The sequence below is a fragment of the Brachyhypopomus gauderio genome, unplaced genomic scaffold (assembly GCF_052324685.1).
Source record: "Brachyhypopomus gauderio isolate BG-103 unplaced genomic scaffold, BGAUD_0.2 sc46, whole genome shotgun sequence".
NCBI classification, from domain to species: Eukaryota; Metazoa; Chordata; class Actinopteri; order Gymnotiformes; family Hypopomidae; genus Brachyhypopomus; species Brachyhypopomus gauderio.
The window spans coordinates 2,611,972-2,629,471 of record NW_027506872.1 but is presented as its reverse complement, the minus strand read 5'-3'; the positions used below and the strand labels follow the sequence as shown (position 1 = coordinate 2,629,471).

Sequence of the window (17,500 nt, the reverse complement as noted above, 5' to 3'; positions counted from 1 at the left end):
ATAGCTAGTTCACCTTATCTTCTTGAAGGAACTCACCGTTGTTCACCTAACCATACAGCCGTATACATATAAATGCCCCATGCAGAGAAACGTTGTATAATTATCCCTCCAAAAAAACCCAACTTTTTTTGCAGCAATTCAATTACACTCAATTATGCAGTTACACAGCTAAATAAGCACCTGTCACATTGCTGAGAGTAACAGGTTAAAGCAAATGAAAGAAAAAACAGCAAAGGCATTGTGTAAGACGCGATTTGATCATTTGGTGAACTCTGTATAATCACTTTGTGAAAGTCTTGTATAAAAGGGTCATTTTAAACCTCCTCACTCGCTTACGGCCATGCCACCCTGAGAACGCCCGATCTCGTCTGATCTCGGAAGCTAAGCAGGGTCGGGCCTGCTTAGTACTTGGATGGGAGCCCGCCTGGTAATACCAGGTGCTGTAAGCTTTTTCTTTGCTCACAAATGGTGACTTTCATGTTTGCTTCTTCTGTCTATTTGTGATTCGTCACTCAGGTTTTTTTTATTATTCTTACCTCTCTATCGCTCTATCTGCCCCCCCCCAAAAAAAACTAGCATGCAGAAACATGCGTCCAGCTAAGAGGAAACGTCGACACGCAGGCTTGGTCCTCTGCAATACTGCGCATGAGCACAGCTGGCGTGCTTAAGTTGTAGCCTCTGTATTTACTCAACGCATGGACGGATAGCTATAGCTAGTTCACCTTATCTTCTTGAAGGAACTCACCGTTGTTCACCTAACCATACAGCCGTATACATATAAATGCCCCATGCAGAGAAACGTTGCATAATTATCCCTCCAAAAAAACCCAACTTTTTTTGCAGCAATTCAATTACACTCAATTATGCAGTTACACAGCTAAATAAGCACCTGTCACATTGCTGAGAGTAACAGGTTAAAGCAAATGAAAGAAAAAACAGCAAAGGCATTTTGTAAGACGGGATTTGATCATTTGGTGAACTCTGTGTAATCACTTTGTGAAAGTCTTGTATAAAAGGGCCATTTTAAACCTCCTCTCTCGCTTATGGCCATACCACCCTGAGAACGCCCGATCTCGTCTGATCTCGGAAGCTAAACAGGGTCGGGCTTGCTTAGTACTTGGATGGGAGACCGCCTGGGAATACCAGGTGCTGTAAGCTTTTTCTTTGCTCACAAATGGTGACTTTCATGTTTGCTTCTTCTGTCTATTCGTGATTCGTCACTCAGGTTTTTTTTATTATTCTTACCTCTCTATCGCTCTATCTGCCCCCCCCAAAAAAAAACTAGCATGCAGAAACATGCGTCCAGCTAAGAGGAAACGTCGACACGCAGTCTTGGTCCTCTGCAATACTGTGCATGAGCACAGCTGGCGTGCTTAAGTTGTAGCCTCTGTATTTACTCAACGCATGGACGGATAGCTATAGCTAGTTCACCTTATCTTCTTGAAGGAACTCACCGTTGTTCACCTAACCATACAGCCGTATACATATAAATGCCCCATGCAGAGAAACGTTGCATAATTATCCCTCCAAAAAAACCCAACTTTTTTTGCAGCAATTCAATTACACTCAATTATGCAGTTACACAGCTAAATAAGCACCTGTCACATTGCAGAGAGTAACAGGTTAAAGCAAATGAAAGAAAAAACAGCAAAGGCATTTTGTAAGACGGGATTTGATCATTTGGTGAACTCTGTGTAATCACTTTGCGAAAGTCTTGTATAAAAGGGCCATTTTAAACCTCCTCTCTCGCTTTTGTCCATACCACCCTGAGAACGCCCGATCTCGTCTGATCTCGGAAGCTAAGCAGGGTCGGGCCTGCTTAGTACTTGGATGGGAGACCGCCTGGGAATACCAGGTGCTGTAAGCTTTTTCTTTGCTCACAAATGGTGACTTTCATGTTTGCTTCTTCTGTCTATTTGTGATTCGTCACTCAGGTTTTTTTTATTATTCTTACCTCTCTATCGCTCTATCTGCCCCCCCCAAAAAAAAACTAGCATGCAGAAACATGCGTCCAGCTAAGAGGAAACGTCGACACGCAGGCTTGGTCCTCTGCAATACTGTGCATGCGCACAGCTGGCGTGCTTAAGTTGTAGCCTCTGTATTTACTCAACGCATGGACGGATAGCTATAGCTAGTTCACCTTATCTTCTTGAAGGAACTCACCGTTGTTCACCTAACCATACAGCCGTATACATATAAATGCCCCATGCAGAGAAACGTTGCATAATTATCCCTCCAAAAAAACCCAACTTTTTTTGCAGCAATTCAATTACACTCAATTATGCAGTTACACAGCTAAATAAGCACCTGTCACATTGCTGAGAGTAACAGGTTAAAGCAAATGAAAGAAAAAACAGCAAAGGCATTTTGTAAGACGCGATTTGATCATTTGGTGAACTCTGTGTAATCACTTTGTGAAAGTCTTGTATAAAAGGGTCATTTTAAACCTCCTCTCTCGCTTACGGCCATACCACCCTGAGAACGCCCGATCTCGTCTGATCTCGGAAGCTAAGCAGGGTCGGGCCTGGTTAGTACTTGGATGGGAGACCGCCTGGGAATACCAGGTGCTGTAAGCTTTTCCTTTGCTCACAAATGGTGACTTTCATGTTTGCTTCTTCTGTCTATTTGTGATTCGTCACTCAGGTTTTTTTTTTTATTCTTACCTCTCTATCGCTCTATCTGCCCCCACCCCCCCCCCCCCCCCAAAAAAGAACTAGCATGCAGAAATGTGCGTCCAGCTAAGAGGAAACGTCGACACGCAGGCTTGGTCCTCTGCAATACTGCGCATGCGCACAGCTGGCGTGCTTAAGTTGTAGCCTCTGTATTTACTCAACGCATGGACGGATAGCTATAGCTAGTTCACCTTATCTTCTTGAAGGAACTCACCGTTGTTCACCTAACCATACAGCCGTATACATATAAATGCCCCATGCAGAGAAACGTTGCATAATTATCCCTCCAAAAAAACCCAACTTTTTTTGCAGCAATTCAATTACACTCAATTATGCAGTTACACAGCTAAATAAGCACCTGTCACATTGCTGAGAGTAACAGGTTAAAGCAAATGAAAGAAAAAACAGCAAAGGCATTTTGTAAGACGGGATTTGATCATTTGGTGAACTCTGTGTAATCACTTTGTGAAAGTCTTGTATAAAAGGGCCATTTTAAACCTCCTCTCTCGCTTATGTCCATACCACCCTGAGAACGCCCGATCTCGTCTGATCTCGGAAGCTAAGCAGGGTCGGGCCTGCTTAGTACTTGGATGGGAGACCGCCTGGGAATACCAGGTGCTGTAAGCTTTTTCTTTGCTCACAAATGGTGACTTTCATGTTTGCTTCTTCTGTCTATTTGTGATTCGTCACTCAGGTTTTTTTTATTATTCTTACCTCTCTATCGCTCTATCTGCCCCCCCCAAAAAAAAACTAGCATGCAGAAACATGCGTCCAGCTAAGAGGAAACGTCGACACGCAGTCTTGGTCCTCTGCAATACTGTGCATGAGCACAGCTGGCGTGCTTAAGTTGTAGCCTCTGTATTTACTCAACGCATGGACGGATAGCTATAGCTAGTTCACCTTATCTTCTTGAAGGAACTCACCGTTGTTCACCTAACCATACAGCCGTATACATATAAATGCCCCATGCAGAGAAACGTTGCATAATTATCCTTCCAAAAAAACCCAACTTTTTTTGCAGCAATTCAATTACACTCAATTATGCAGTTACACAGCTAAATAAGCACCTGTCACATTGCTGAGAGTAACAGGTTAAAGCAAATGAAAGAAAAAACAGCAAAGGCATTGTGTAAGACGCGATTTGATCATTTGGTGAACTCTGTATAATCACTTTGTGAAAGTCTTGTATAAAAGGGTCATTTTAAACCTCCTCACTCGCTTACGGCCATGCCACCCTGAGAACGCCCGATCTCGTCTGATCTCGGAAGCTAAGCAGGGTCGGGCCTGCTTAGTACTTGGATGGGAGCCCGCCTGGTATTACCAGGTGCTGTAAGCTTTTTCTTTGCTCACAAATGGTGACTTTCATGTTTGCTTCTTCTGTCTATTTGTGATTCGTCACTCAGGTTTTTTTTATTATTCTTACCTCTCTATCGCTCTATCTGCCCCCCCCCAAAAAAAACTAGCATGCAGAAACATGCGTCCAGCTAAGAGGAAACGTCGACACGCAGGCTTGGTCCTCTGCAATACTGCGCATGAGCACAGCTGGCGTGCTTAAGTTGTAGCCTCTGTATTTACTCAACGCATGGACGGATAGCTATAGCTAGTTCACCTTATCTTCTTGAAGGAACTCACCGTTGTTCACCTAACCATACAGCCGTATACATATAAATGCCCCATGCAGAGAAACGTTGCATAATTATCCCTCCAAAAAAACCCAACTTTTTTTGCAGCAATTCAATTACACTCAATTATGCAGTTACACAGCTAAATAAGCACCTGTCACATTGCTGAGAGTAACAGGTTAAAGCAAATGAAAGAAAAAACAGCAAAGGCATTTTGTAAGACGCGATTTGATCATTTGGTGAACTCTGTGTAATCACTTTGTGAAAGTCTTGTATAAAAGGGTCATTTTAAACCTCCTCACTCGCTTACGGCCATGCCACCCTGAGAACGCCCGATCTCGTCTGATCTCGGAAGCTAAGCAGGGTCGGGCCTGCTTAGTACTTGGATGGGAGCCCGCCTGGTAATACCAGGTGCTGTAAGCTTTTTCTTTGCTCACAAATGGTGACTTTCATGTTTGCTTCTTCTGTCTATTTGTGATTCGTCACTCAGGGTTTTTTTATTATTCTTACCTCTCTATCGCTCTATCTGCCCCCCCCCAAAAAAAACTAGCATGCAGAAACATGCGTCCAGCTAAGAGGAAACGTCGACACGCAGGCTTGGTCCTCTGCAATACTGCGCATGAGCACAGCTGGCGTGCTTAAGTTGTAGCCTCTGTATTTACTCAACGCATGGACGGATAGCTATAGCTAGTTCACCTTATCTTCTTGAAGGAACTCACCGTTGTTCACCTAACCATACAGCCGTATACATATAAATGCCCCATGCAGAGAAACGTTGCATAATTATCCCTCCAAAAAAACCCAACTTTTTTTGCAGCAATTCAATTACACTCAATTATGCAGTTACACAGCTAAATAAGCACCTGTCACATTGCTGAGAGTAACAGGTTAAAGCAAATGAAAGAAAAAACAGCAAAGGCATTTTGTAAGACGCGATTTGATCATTTGGTGAACTCTGTGTAATCACTTTGTGAAAGTCTTGTATAAAAGGGTCATTTTAAACCTCCTCTCTCGCTTACGGCCATACCACCCTGAGAACGCCCGATCTCGTCTGATCTCGGAAGCTAAGCAGGGTCGGGCCTGGTTAGTACTTGGATGGGAGACCGCCTGGGAATACCAGGTGCTGTAAGCTTTTCCTTTGCTCACAAATGGTGACTTTCATGTTTGCTTCTTCTGTCTATTTGTGATTCGTCACTCAGGTTTTTTTTTTTATTCTTACCTCTCTATCGCTCTATCTGCCCCCACCCCCCCCCCCCCCCCCCCCCAAAAAAGAACTAGCATGCAGAAATGTGCGTCCAGCTAAGAGGAAACGTCGACACGCAGGCTTGGTCCTCTGCAATACTGCGCATGCGCACAGCTGGCGTGCTTAAGTTGTAGCCTCTGTATTTACTCAACGCATGGACGGATAGCTATAGCTAGTTCACCTTATCTTCTTGAAGGAACTCACCGTTGTTCACCTAACCATACAGCCGTATACATATAAATGCCCCATGCAGAGAAACGTTGCATAATTATCCCTCCAAAAAAACCCAACTTTTTTTGCAGCAATTCAATTACACTCAATTATGCAGTTACACAGCTAAATAAGCACCTGTCACATTGCTGAGAGTAACAGGTTAAAGCAAATGAAAGAAAAAACATCAAAGGCATTTTGTAAGACGCGATTTGATCATTCGGTGAGCTCTGTGTAATCACTTTGTGAAAGTCTTGTATAAAAGGGTCATTTTAAACCTCCTCTCTAGCTTACGGCCATACCACCCTGAGAACGCCCGATCTCGTCTGATCTCGGAAGCTAAGCAGGGTTGGGCCTGCTTAGTACTTGGATGGGAGACCGCCTGGGAATACCAGGTGCTGTAAGCTTTTTCTTTGCTCACAAATGGTGACTTTCATGTTTGCTTCTTCTGTCTATTTGTGATTCGTCACTCAGGTTTTTTTTATTATTCTTACCTCTCTATCGCTCTATCTGCCCCCCCCAAAAAAAAACTAGCATGCAGAAACATGCGTCCAGCTAAGAGGAAACGTCGACACGCAGGCTTGGTCCTCTGCAATACTGCGCATGCGCACAGCTGGCGTGCTTAAGTTGTAGCCTCTGTATTTACTCAACGCATGGACGGATAGCTATAGCTAGTTCACCTTATCTTCTTGAAGGAACTCACCGTTGTTCACCTAACCATACAGCCGTATACATATAAATGCCCCATGCAGAGAAACGTTGCATAATTATCCCTCCAAAAAAACCCAACTTTTTTTGCAGCAATTCAATTACACTCAATTATGCAGTTACACAGCTAAATAAGCACCTGTCACATTGCTGAGAGTAACAGGTTAAAGCAAATGAAAGAAAAAACAGCAAAGGCATTTTGTAAGACGGGATTTGATCATTTGGTGAACTCTGTGTAATCACTTTGTGAAAGTCTTGTATAAAAGGGCCATTTTAAACCTCCTCTCTCGCTTATGTCCATACCACCCTGAGAACGCCCGATCTCGTCTGATCTCGGAAGCTAAGCAGGGTCGGGCCTGCTTAGTACTTGGATGGGAGACCGCCTGGGAATACCAGGTGCTGTAAGCTTTTTCTTTGCTCACAAATGGTGACTTTCATGTTTGCTTCTTCTGTCTATTTGTGATTCGTCACTCAGGTTTTTTTTATTATTCTTACCTCTCTATCGCTCTATCTGCCCCCCCCAAAAAAAAACTAGCATGCAGAAACATGCGTCCAGCTAAGAGTAAACGTCGACACGCAGTCTTGGTCCTCTGCAATACTGTGCATGAGCACAGCTGGCGTGCTTAAGTTGTAGCCTCTGTATTTACTCAACGCATGGACGGATAGCTATAGCTAGTTCACCTTATCTTCTTGAAGGAACTCACCGTTGTTCACCTAACCATACAGCCGTATACATATAAATGCCCCATGCAGAGAAACGTTGCATAATTATCCCTCCAAAAAAACACAACTTTTTTTGCAGCAATTCAATTACACTCAATTATGCAGTTACACAGCTAAATAAGCACCTGTCACATTGCTGAGAGTAACAGGTTAAAGCAAATGAAAGAAAAAACAGCAAAGGCATTTTGTAAGACGGGATTTGATCATTTGGTGAACTCTGTGTAATCACTTTGTGAAAGTCTTGTATAAAAGGGCCATTTTAAACCTCCTCTCTCGCTTATGTCCATACCACCCTGAGAACGCCCGATCTCGTCTGATCTCGGAAGCTAAGCAGGGTTGGGCCTGCTTAGTACTTGGATGGGAGACCGCCTGGGAATACCAGGTGCTGTAAGCTTTTTCTTTGCTCACAAATGGTGACTTTCATGTTTGCTTCTTCTGTCTATTTGTGATTCGTCACTCAGGTTTTTTTTATTATTCTTACCTCTCTATCGCTCTATCTGCCCCCCCCAAAAAAAAACTAGCATGCAGAAACATGCGTCCAGCTAAGAGTAAACGTCGACACGCAGTCTTGGTCCTCTGCAATACTGTGCATGAGCACAGCTGGCGTGCTTAAGTTGTAGCCTCTGTATTTACTCAACGCATGGACGGATAGCTATAGCTAGTTCACCTTATCTTCTTGAAGGAACTCACCGTTGTTCACCTAACCATACAGCCGTATACATATAAATGCCCCATGCAGAGAAACGTTGCATAATTATCCCTCCAAAAAAACCCAACTTTTTTTGCAGCAATTCAATTACACTCAATTATGCAGTTACACAGCTAAATAAGCACCTGTCACATTGCTGAGAGTAACAGGTTAAAGCAAATGAAAGAAAAAACAGCAAAGGCATTTTGTAAGACGGGATTTGATCATTTGGTGAACTCTGTGTAATCACTTTGTGAAAGTCTTGTATAAAAGGGCCATTTTAAACCTCCTCTCTCGCTTATGGCCATACCACCCTGAGAACGCCCGATCTCGTCTGATCTCGGAAGCTAAACAGGGTCGGGCTTGCTTAGTACTTGGATGGGAGACCGCCTGGGAATACCAGGTGCTGTAAGCTTTTTCTTTGCTCACAAATGGTGACTTTCATGTTTGCTTCTTCTGTCTATTCGTGATTCGTCACTCAGGTTTTTTTTATTATTCTTACCTCTCTATCGCTCTATCTGCCCCCCCCAAAAAAAAACGAGCATGCAGAAACATGCGTCCAGCTAAGAGGAAACGTCGACACGCAGGCTTGGTCCTCTGCAATACTGTGCATGAGCACAGCTGGCGTGCTTAAGTTGTAGCCTCTGTATTTACTCAACGCATGGACGGATAGCTATAGCTAGTTCACCTTATCTTCTTGAAGGAACTCACCGTTGTTCACCTAACCATACAGCCGTATACATATAAATGCCCCATGCAGAGAAACGTTGCATAATTATCCCTCCAAAAAAACCCAACTTTTTTTGCAGCAATTCAATTACACTCAATTATGCAGTTACACAGCTAAATAAGCACCTGTCACATTGCTGAGAGTAACAGGTTAAAGCAAATGAAAGAAAAAACAGCAAAGGCATTTTGTAAGACGCGATTTGATCATTTGGTGAACTCTGTGTAATCACTTTGTGAAAGTCTTGTATAAAAGGGTCATTTTAAACCTCCTCTCTCGCTTACGGCCATACCACCCTGAGAACGCCCGATCTCGTCTGATCTCGGAAGCTAAGCAGGGTCGGGCCTGGTTAGTACTTGGATGGGAGACCGCCTGGGAATACCAGGTGCTGTAAGCTTTTCCTTTGCTCACAAATGGTGACTTTCATGTTTGCTTCTTCTGTCTATTTGTGATTCGTCACTCAGGTTTTTTTTTTTATTCTTACCTCTCTATCGCTCTATCTGCCCCCCCCCCCCCCCCCCCCAAAAGAACTAGCATGCAGAAATGTGCGTCCAGCTAAGAGGAAACGTCGACACGCAGGCTTGGTCCTCTGCAATACTGCGCATGAGCACAGCTGGCGTGCTTAAGTTATAGCCTCTGTATTTACTCAACGCATGGACGGATAGCTATAGCTAGTTCACCTTATCTTCTTGAAGGAACTCACCGTTGTTCACCTAACCATACAGCCGTATACATATAAATGCCCCATGCAGAGAAACGTTGCATAATTATCCCTCCAAAAAAACCCAACTTTTTTTGCAGCAATTCAATTACACTCAATTATGCAGTTACACAGCTAAATAAGCACCTTTCACATTGCTGAGAGTAACAGGTTAAAGCAAATGAAAGAAAAAACAGCAAAGGCATTTTGTAAGACGGGATTTGATCATTTGGTGAACTCTGTGTAATCACTTTGTGAAAGTCTTGTATAAAAGGGCCATTTTAAACCTCCTCTCTCGCTTATGGCCATACCACCCTGAGAATGTCCGATCTCGTCTGATCTCGGAAGCTAAGCAGGGTCGGGCCTTCTTAGTACTTGGATGGGAGACCGCCTGGGAATACCAGGTGCTGTAAGCTTTTTCTTTGCTCACAAATGGTGACTTTCATGTTTGCTTCTTCTGTCTATTTGTGATTCGTCACTCAGGTTTTTTTTATTATTCTTACCTCTCTATCGCTCTATCTGCCCCCCCCAAAAAAAAACTAGCATGCAGAAACATGCGTCCAGCTAAGAGGAAACGTCGACACGCAGGCTTGGTCCTCTGCAATACTGCGCATGAGCACAGCTGGCGTGCTTAAGTTGTAGCCTCTGTATTTACTCAACGCATGGACGGATAGCTATAGCTAGTTCACCTTATCTTCTTGAAGGAACTCACCGTTGTTCACCTAACCATACAGCCGTATACATATAAATGCCCCATGCAGAGAAACGTTGCATAATTATCCTTCCAAAAAAACCCAACTTTTTTTGCAGCAATTCAATTACACTCAATTATGCAGTTACACAGCTAAATAAGCACCTGTCACATTGCTGAGAGTAACAGGTTAAAGCAAATGAAAGAAAAAACAGCAAAGGCATTGTGTAAGACGCGATTTGATCATTTGGTGAACTCTGTGTAATCACTTTGTGAAAGTCTTGTATAAAAGGGTCATTTTAACCCTCCTCTCTCGCTTACGGCCATACCACCCTGAGAACGCCCGATCTCGTCTGATCTCGGAAGCTAAGCAGGGTCGGGCCTGGTTAGTACTTGGATGAGAGACCGCCTGGGAATACCAGGTGCTGTAAGCTTTTTCTTTGCTCACAAATGGTGACTTTCATGTTTGCTTCTTCTGTCTATTTGTGATTCGTCACTCAGGTTTTTTTTATTATTCTTACCTCTCTATCGCTCTATCTGCCCCCCCCAAAAAAAAACTAGCATGCAGAAACATGCGTCCAGCTAAGAGGAAACGTCGACACGCAGGCTTGGTCCTCTGCAATACTGCGCATGCGCACAGCTGGCGTGCTTAAGTTGTAGCCTCTGTATTTACTCAATGCATGGACGGATAGCTATAGCTAGTTCACCTTATCTTCTTGAAGGAACTCACCGTTGTTCACCTAACCATACAGCCGTATACATATAAATGCCCCATGCAGAGAAACGTTGCATAATTATCCTTCCAAAAAACCCCAACTTTTTTTGCAGCAATTCAATTACACTCAATTATGCAGTTACACAGCTAAATAAGCACCTGTCACATTGCTGAGAGTAACAGGTTAAAGCAAATGAAAGAAAAAACAGCAAAGGCATTGTGTAAGACGCGATTTGATCATTTGGTGAACTCTGTGTAATCACTTTGTGAAAGTCTTGTATAAAAGGGTCATTTTAAACCTCCTCTCTCGCTTACGGCCATACCACCCTGAGAACGCCCGATCTCGTCTGATCTCGGAAACTAAGCAGGGTCGGGCCTGCTTAGTACTTGGATGGGAGACCGCCTGGGAATACCAGGTGCTGTAAGCTTTTTCTTTGCTCACAAATGGTGACTTTCATGTTTGCTTCTTCTGTCTATTTGTGATTCGTCACTCAGGTTTTTTTTTTTATTCTTACCTCTCTATCGCTCTATCTGCCCCCACCCCCAAAAAAGAACTAGCATGCAGAAATGTGCGTCCAGCTAAGAGAAAACGTCGACACGCAGGCTTGGTCCTCTGCAATACTGTGCATGAGCACAGCTGGCGTGCTTAAGTTGTAGCCTCTGTATTTACTCAACGCATGGACGGATAGCTATAGCTAGTTCACCTTATCTTCTTGAAGGAACTCACCGTTGTTCACCTAACCATACAGCCGTATACATATAAATGCCCCATGCAGAGAAACGTTGCATAATTATCCCTCCAAAAAAACCCAACTTTTTTTGCAGCAATTCAATTACACTCAATTATGCAGTTACACAGCTAAATAAGCACCTGTCACATTGCTGAGAGTAACAGGTTAAAGCAAATGAAAGAAAAAACAGCAAAGGCATTTTGTAAGACGGGATTTGATCATTTGGTGAACTCTGTGTAATCACTTTGTGAAAGTCTTGTATAAAAGGGCCATTTTAAACCTCCTCTCTCGCTTATGTCCATACCACCCTGAGAACGCCCGATCTCGTCTGATCTCGGAAGCTAAGCAGGGTCGGGCCTGCTTAGTACTTGGATGGGAGACCGCCTGGGAATACCAGGTGCTGTAAGCTTTTTCTTTGCTCACAAATGGTGACTTTCATGTTTGCTTCTTCTGTCTATTTGTGATTCGTCACTCAGGTTTTTTTTATTATTCTTACCTCTCTATCGCTCTATCTGCCCCCCCCCAAAAAAAACTAGCATGCAGAAACATGCGTCCAGCTAAGAGGAAATGTCGACACGCAGTCTTGGTCCTCTGCAATACTGTGCATGAGCACAGCTGGCGTGCTTAAGTTGTAGCCTCTGTATTTACTCAACGCATGGACGGATAGCTATAGCTAGTTCACCTTATCTTCTTGAAGGAACTCACCGTTGTTCACCTAACCATACAGCCGTATACATATAAATGCCCCATGCAGAGAAACGTTGCATAATTATCCTTCCAAAAAAACCCAACTTTTTTTGCAGCAATTCAATTACACTCAATTATGCAGTTACACAGCTAAATAAGCACCTGTCACATTGCTGAGAGTAACAGGTTAAAGCAAATGAAAGAAAAAACAGCAAAGGCATTGTGTAAGACGCGATTTGATCATTTGGTGAACTCTGTGTAATCACTTTGTGAAAGTCTTGTATAAAAGGGTCATTTTAAACCTCCTCACTCGCTTACGGCCATGCCACCCTGAGAACGCCCGATCTCGTCTGATCTCGGAAGCTAAGCAGGGTCGGGCCTGCTTAGTACTTGGATGGGAGCCCGCCTGGTAATACCAGGTGCTGTAAGCTTTTTCTTTGCTCACAAATGGTGACTTTCATGTTTGCTTCTTCTGTCTATTTGTGATTCGTCACTCAGGTTTTTTTTATTATTCTTACCTCTCTATCGCTCTATCTGCCCCCCCCCAAAAAAAACTAGCATGCAGAAACATGCGTCCAGCTAAGAGGAAACGTCGACACGCAGGCTTGGTCCTCTGCAATACTGCGCATGAGCACAGCTGGCGTGCTTAAGTTGTAGCCTCTGTATTTACTCAACGCATGGACGGATAGCTATAGCTAGTTCACCTTATCTTCTTGAAGGAACTCACCGTTGTTCACCTAACCATACAGCCGTATACATATAAATGCCCCATGCAGAGAAACGTTGCATAATTATCCCTCCAAAAAAACCCAACTTTTTTTGCAGCAATTCAATTACACTCAATTATGCAGTTACACAGCTAAATAAGCACCTGTCACATTGCTGAGAGTAACAGGTTAAAGCAAATGAAAGAAAAAACAGCAAAGGCATTTTGTAAGACGGGATTTGATCATTTGGTGAACTCTGTGTAATCACTTTGTGAAAGTCTTGTATAAAAGGGCCATTTTAAACCTCCTCTCTCGCTTATGGCCATACCACCCTGAGAACGCCCGATCTCGTCTGATCTCGGAAACTAAGCAGGGTCGGGCCTGCTTAGTACTTGGATGGGAGACCGCCTGGGAATACCAGGTGCTGTAAGCTTTTTCTTTGCTCACAAATGGTGACTTTCATGTTTGCTTCTTCTGTCTATTTGTGATTCGTCACTCAGGTTTTTTTTTTTATTCTTACCTCTCTATCGCTCTATCTGCCCCCACCCCCAAAAAAGAACTAGCATGCAGAAATGTGCGTCCAGCTAAGAGAAAACGTCGACACGCAGGCTTGGTCCTCTGCAATACTGTGCATGAGCACAGCTGGCGTGCTTAAGTTGTAGCCTCTGTATTTACTCAACGCATGGACGGATAGCTATAGCTAGTTCACCTTATCTTCTTGAAGGAACTCACCGTTGTTCACCTAACCATACAGCCGTATACATATAAATGCCCCATGCAGAGAAACGTTGCATAATTATCCCTCCAAAAAAACCCAACTTTTTTTGCAGCAATTCAATTACACTCAATTATGCAGTTACACAGCTAAATAAGCACCTGTCACATTGCTGAGAGTAACAGGTTAAAGCAAATGAAAGAAAAAACAGCAAAGGCATTTTGTAAGACGGGATTTGATCATTTGGTGAACTCTGTGTAATCACTTTGTGAAAGTCTTGTATAAAAGGGCCATTTTAAACCTCCTCTCTCGCTTATGTCCATACCACCCTGAGAACGCCCGATCTCGTCTGATCTCGGAAGCTAAGCAGGGTCGGGCCTGCTTAGTACTTGGATGGGAGACCGCCTGGGAATACCAGGTGCTGTAAGCTTTTTCTTTGCTCACAAATGGTGACTTTCATGTTTGCTTCTTCTGTCTATTTGTGATTCGTCACTCAGGTTTTTTTTATTATTCTTACCTCTCTATCGCTCTATCTGCCCCCCCCCCAAAAAAAACTAGCATGCAGAAACATGCGTCCAGCTAAGAGGAAATGTCGACACGCAGTCTTGGTCCTCTGCAATACTGTGCATGAGCACAGCTGGCGTGCTTAAGTTGTAGCCTCTGTATTTACTCAACGCATGGACGGATAGCTATAGCTAGTTCACCTTATCTTCTTGAAGGAACTCACCGTTGTTCACCTAACCATACAGCCGTATACATATAAATGCCCCATGCAGAGAAACGTTGCATAATTATCCTTCCAAAAAAACCCAACTTTTTTTGCAGCAATTCAATTACACTCAATTATGCAGTTACACAGCTAAATAAGCACCTGTCACATTGCTGAGAGTAACAGGTTAAAGCAAATGAAAGAAAAAACAGCAAAGGCATTGTGTAAGACGCGATTTGATCATTTGGTGAACTCTGTGTAATCACTTTGTGAAAGTCTTGTATAAAAGGGTCATTTTAAACCTCCTCACTCGCTTACGGCCATGCCACCCTGAGAACGCCCGATCTCGTCTGATCTCGGAAGCTAAGCAGGGTCGGGCCTGCTTAGTACTTGGATGGGAGCCCGCCTGGTAATACCAGGTGCTGTAAGCTTTTTCTTTGCTCACAAATGGTGACTTTCATGTTTGCTTCTTCTGTCTATTTGTGATTCGTCACTCAGGTTTTTTTTATTATTCTTACCTCTCTATCGCTCTATCTGCCCCCCCCCAAAAAAAACTAGCATGCAGAAACATGCGTCCAGCTAAGAGGAAACGTCGACACGCAGGCTTGGTCCTCTGCAATACTGCGCATGAGCACAGCTGGCGTGCTTAAGTTGTAGCCTCTGTATTTACTCAACGCATGGACGGATAGCTATAGCTAGTTCACCTTATCTTCTTGAAGGAACTCACCGTTGTTCACCTAACCATACAGCCGTATACATATAAATGCCCCATGCAGAGAAACGTTGCATAATTATCCCTCCAAAAAAACCCAACTTTTTTTGCAGCAATTCAATTACACTCAATTATGCAGTTACACAGCTAAATAAGCACCTGTCACATTGCTGAGAGTAACAGGTTAAAGCAAATGAAAGAAAAAACAGCAAAGGCATTTTGTAAGACGGGATTTGATCATTTGGTGAACTCTGTGTAATCACTTTGTGAAAGTCTTGTATAAAAGGGCCATTTTAAACCTCCTCTCTCGCTTATGGCCATACCACCCTGAGAACGCCCGATCTCGTCTGATCTCGGAAGCTAAGCAGGGTCGGGCCTGCTTAGTACTTGGATGGGAGACAGCCTGGGAATACCAGGTGCTGTAAGCTTTTTCTTTGCTCACAAATGGTGACTTTCATGTTTGCTTCTTCTGTCTATTTGTGATTCGTCACTCAGGTTTTTTTATTATTCTTACCTCTCTATCGCTCTATCTGCCCCCCCCCCAAAAAAAACTAGCATGCAGAAACATGCGTCCAGCTAAGAGGAAACGTCGACACGCAGGCTTGGTCCTCTGCAATACTGCGCATGCGCACAGCTGGCGTGCTTAAGTTGTAGCCTCTGTATTTACTCAATGCATGGACGGATAGCTATAGCTAGTTCACCTTATCTTCTTGAAGGAACTCACCGTTGTTCACCTAACCATACAGCCGTATACATATAAATGCCCCATGCAGAGAAACGTTGCATAATTATCCTTCCAAAAAACCCCAACTTTTTTTGCAGCAATTCAATTACACTCAATTATGCAGTTACACAGCTAAATAAGCACCTGTCACATTGCTGAGAGTAACAGGTTAAAGCAAATGAAAGAAAAAACAGCAAAGGCATTTTGTAAGACGCGATTTGATCATTTGGTGAACTCTGTGTAATCACTTTGTGAAAGTCTTGTATAAAAGGGCCATTTTAAACCTCCTCTCTCGCTTATGGCCATACCACCCTGAGAACGCCCGATCTCGTCTGATCTCGGAAGCTAAACAGGGTCGGGCTTGCTTAGTACTTGGATGGGAGACCGCCTGGGAATACCAGGTGCTGTAAGCTTTTTCTTTGCTCACAAATGGTGACTTTCATGTTTGCTTCTTCTGTCTATTTGTGATTCGTCACTCAGGTTTTTTTTATTATTCTTACCTCTCTATCGCTCTATCTGCCCCCCCCCAAAAAAAACTAGCATGCAGAAACATGCGTCCAGCTAAGAGGAAACGTCGACACGCAGGCTTGGTCCTCTGCAATACTGCGCATGAGCACAGCTGGCGTGCTTAAGTTGTAGCCTCTGTATTTACTCAACGCATGGACGGATAGCTATAGCTAGTTCACCTTATCTTCTTGAAGGAACTCACCGTTGTTCACCTAACCATACAGCCGTATACATATAAATGCCCCATGCAGAGAAACGTTGCATAATTATCCCTCCAAAAAAACCCAACTTTTTTTGCAGCAATTCAATTACACTCAATTATGCAGTTACACAGCTAAATAAGCACCTGTCACATTGCTGAGAGTAACAGGTTAAAGCAAATGAAAGAAAAAACAGCAAAGGCATTTTGTAAGACGGGATTTGATCATTTGGTGAACTCTGTGTAATCACTTTGTGAAAGTCTTGTATAAAAGGGCCATTTTAAACCTCCTCTCTCGCTTATGGCCATACCACCCTGAGAACGCCCGATCTCGTCTGATCTCGGAAGCTAAGCAGGGTCGGGCCTGCTTAGTACTTGGATGGGAGACAGCCTGGGAATACCAGGTGCTGTAAGCTTTTTCTTTGCTCACAAATGGTGACTTTCTTGTTTGCTTCTTCTGTCTATTTGAGATTCGTCACTCAGGTTTTTTTTATTATTCTTACCTCTCTATCGCTCTATCTGCCCCCCCCCAAAAAAAAACTAGCATGCAGAAACATGCGTCCAGCTAAGAGGAAACGTCGACACACAGGCTTGGTCCTCTGCAATACTGCGCATGCGCACAGCTGGCGTGCTTAAGTTGTAGCCTCTGTGTTTACTCAACGCATGGACGGATAGCTATAGCTAGTTCACCTTATCTTCTTGAAGGAACTCACCGTTGTTCACCTAACCATACAGCCGTATACATATAAATGCCCCATGCAGAGAAACGTTGCATAATTATCCCTCCAAAAAAACCCAACTTTTTTTGCAGCAATTCAATTACACTCAATTATGCAGTTACACAGCTAAATAAGCACCTGTCACATTGCTGAGAGTAACAGGTTAAAGCAAATGAAAGAAAAAACAGCAAAGGCATTTTGTAAGACGGGATTTGATCATTTGGTGAACTCTGTGTAATCACTTTGTGAAAGTCTTGTATAAAAGGGCCATTTTAAACCTCCTCTCTCGCTTATGGCCATACCACCCTGAGAACGCCCGATCTCGTCTGATCTCGGAAGCTAAACAGGGTCGGGCTTGCTTAGTACTTGGATGGGAGACCGCCTGGGAATA

At 43.5% G+C, this 17,500-nt stretch overlaps 24 non-coding genes and 1 pseudogene across 24 annotated transcripts in view; all 25 read left to right on the top strand.

Moving 5' to 3' along the window:
- The first annotated feature begins 330 nt into the window (after positions 1 to 330).
- LOC143487418 (5S ribosomal RNA) lies at positions 331 to 449 on the top strand. Its single transcript, XR_013124222.1, has one exon. It is a non-coding gene; the product is annotated as a 5S ribosomal RNA (ribosomal RNA).
- Positions 450 to 1,039: 590 nt separating this feature from the next.
- On the top strand, positions 1,040 to 1,158 carry LOC143487250 (5S ribosomal RNA). The gene has a single exon (XR_013124060.1). It is a non-coding gene; the product is annotated as a 5S ribosomal RNA (ribosomal RNA).
- A 590-nt stretch (positions 1,159 to 1,748) lies between these two features.
- On the top strand, positions 1,749 to 1,867 carry LOC143487386 (5S ribosomal RNA). Its single transcript, XR_013124192.1, has one exon. It is a non-coding gene; the product is annotated as a 5S ribosomal RNA (ribosomal RNA).
- Positions 1,868 to 2,457: 590 nt separating this feature from the next.
- Positions 2,458 to 2,576, top strand: LOC143487137 (5S ribosomal RNA). The gene has a single exon (XR_013123949.1). It is a non-coding gene; the product is annotated as a 5S ribosomal RNA (ribosomal RNA).
- A 604-nt stretch (positions 2,577 to 3,180) lies between these two features.
- LOC143487290 (5S ribosomal RNA) lies at positions 3,181 to 3,299 on the top strand. The gene has a single exon (XR_013124098.1). It is a non-coding gene; the product is annotated as a 5S ribosomal RNA (ribosomal RNA).
- A 590-nt stretch (positions 3,300 to 3,889) lies between these two features.
- On the top strand, positions 3,890 to 4,008 carry LOC143487477 (5S ribosomal RNA; annotated as a pseudogene).
- A 590-nt stretch (positions 4,009 to 4,598) lies between these two features.
- On the top strand, positions 4,599 to 4,717 carry LOC143487417 (5S ribosomal RNA). Its single transcript, XR_013124221.1, has one exon. It is a non-coding gene; the product is annotated as a 5S ribosomal RNA (ribosomal RNA).
- A 590-nt stretch (positions 4,718 to 5,307) lies between these two features.
- Positions 5,308 to 5,426, top strand: LOC143487125 (5S ribosomal RNA). Its single transcript, XR_013123938.1, has one exon. It is a non-coding gene; the product is annotated as a 5S ribosomal RNA (ribosomal RNA).
- Positions 5,427 to 6,035: 609 nt separating this feature from the next.
- LOC143487115 (5S ribosomal RNA) lies at positions 6,036 to 6,154 on the top strand. Its single transcript, XR_013123929.1, has one exon. It is a non-coding gene; the product is annotated as a 5S ribosomal RNA (ribosomal RNA).
- A 590-nt stretch (positions 6,155 to 6,744) lies between these two features.
- LOC143487289 (5S ribosomal RNA) lies at positions 6,745 to 6,863 on the top strand. The gene has a single exon (XR_013124097.1). It is a non-coding gene; the product is annotated as a 5S ribosomal RNA (ribosomal RNA).
- A 590-nt stretch (positions 6,864 to 7,453) lies between these two features.
- Positions 7,454 to 7,572, top strand: LOC143487229 (5S ribosomal RNA). The gene has a single exon (XR_013124039.1). It is a non-coding gene; the product is annotated as a 5S ribosomal RNA (ribosomal RNA).
- Positions 7,573 to 8,162: 590 nt separating this feature from the next.
- Positions 8,163 to 8,281, top strand: LOC143487249 (5S ribosomal RNA). The gene has a single exon (XR_013124059.1). It is a non-coding gene; the product is annotated as a 5S ribosomal RNA (ribosomal RNA).
- A 590-nt stretch (positions 8,282 to 8,871) lies between these two features.
- Positions 8,872 to 8,990, top strand: LOC143487113 (5S ribosomal RNA). The gene has a single exon (XR_013123927.1). It is a non-coding gene; the product is annotated as a 5S ribosomal RNA (ribosomal RNA).
- Positions 8,991 to 9,590: 600 nt separating this feature from the next.
- LOC143487450 (5S ribosomal RNA) lies at positions 9,591 to 9,709 on the top strand. Its single transcript, XR_013124254.1, has one exon. It is a non-coding gene; the product is annotated as a 5S ribosomal RNA (ribosomal RNA).
- Positions 9,710 to 10,299: 590 nt separating this feature from the next.
- Positions 10,300 to 10,418, top strand: LOC143487174 (5S ribosomal RNA). Its single transcript, XR_013123985.1, has one exon. It is a non-coding gene; the product is annotated as a 5S ribosomal RNA (ribosomal RNA).
- A 590-nt stretch (positions 10,419 to 11,008) lies between these two features.
- On the top strand, positions 11,009 to 11,127 carry LOC143487226 (5S ribosomal RNA). Its single transcript, XR_013124036.1, has one exon. It is a non-coding gene; the product is annotated as a 5S ribosomal RNA (ribosomal RNA).
- A 593-nt stretch (positions 11,128 to 11,720) lies between these two features.
- Positions 11,721 to 11,839, top strand: LOC143487288 (5S ribosomal RNA). Its single transcript, XR_013124096.1, has one exon. It is a non-coding gene; the product is annotated as a 5S ribosomal RNA (ribosomal RNA).
- A 590-nt stretch (positions 11,840 to 12,429) lies between these two features.
- On the top strand, positions 12,430 to 12,548 carry LOC143487416 (5S ribosomal RNA). Its single transcript, XR_013124220.1, has one exon. It is a non-coding gene; the product is annotated as a 5S ribosomal RNA (ribosomal RNA).
- Positions 12,549 to 13,138: 590 nt separating this feature from the next.
- Positions 13,139 to 13,257, top strand: LOC143487312 (5S ribosomal RNA). The gene has a single exon (XR_013124120.1). It is a non-coding gene; the product is annotated as a 5S ribosomal RNA (ribosomal RNA).
- A 593-nt stretch (positions 13,258 to 13,850) lies between these two features.
- LOC143487286 (5S ribosomal RNA) lies at positions 13,851 to 13,969 on the top strand. The gene has a single exon (XR_013124094.1). It is a non-coding gene; the product is annotated as a 5S ribosomal RNA (ribosomal RNA).
- Positions 13,970 to 14,560: 591 nt separating this feature from the next.
- Positions 14,561 to 14,679, top strand: LOC143487415 (5S ribosomal RNA). Its single transcript, XR_013124219.1, has one exon. It is a non-coding gene; the product is annotated as a 5S ribosomal RNA (ribosomal RNA).
- Positions 14,680 to 15,269: 590 nt separating this feature from the next.
- On the top strand, positions 15,270 to 15,388 carry LOC143487380 (5S ribosomal RNA). The gene has a single exon (XR_013124186.1). It is a non-coding gene; the product is annotated as a 5S ribosomal RNA (ribosomal RNA).
- A 590-nt stretch (positions 15,389 to 15,978) lies between these two features.
- LOC143487248 (5S ribosomal RNA) lies at positions 15,979 to 16,097 on the top strand. Its single transcript, XR_013124058.1, has one exon. It is a non-coding gene; the product is annotated as a 5S ribosomal RNA (ribosomal RNA).
- Positions 16,098 to 16,687: 590 nt separating this feature from the next.
- Positions 16,688 to 16,806, top strand: LOC143487379 (5S ribosomal RNA). Its single transcript, XR_013124185.1, has one exon. It is a non-coding gene; the product is annotated as a 5S ribosomal RNA (ribosomal RNA).
- A 591-nt stretch (positions 16,807 to 17,397) lies between these two features.
- The window catches only part of LOC143487247 (5S ribosomal RNA), a 119-nt gene continuing 16 nt past the window's right edge, over positions 17,398 to 17,500 (top strand). The window contains exon 1 of the ribosomal RNA XR_013124057.1: positions 17,398 to 17,500. This exon is cut by the window's right edge and continues 16 nt beyond it. This is a non-coding gene — a ribosomal RNA (5S ribosomal RNA).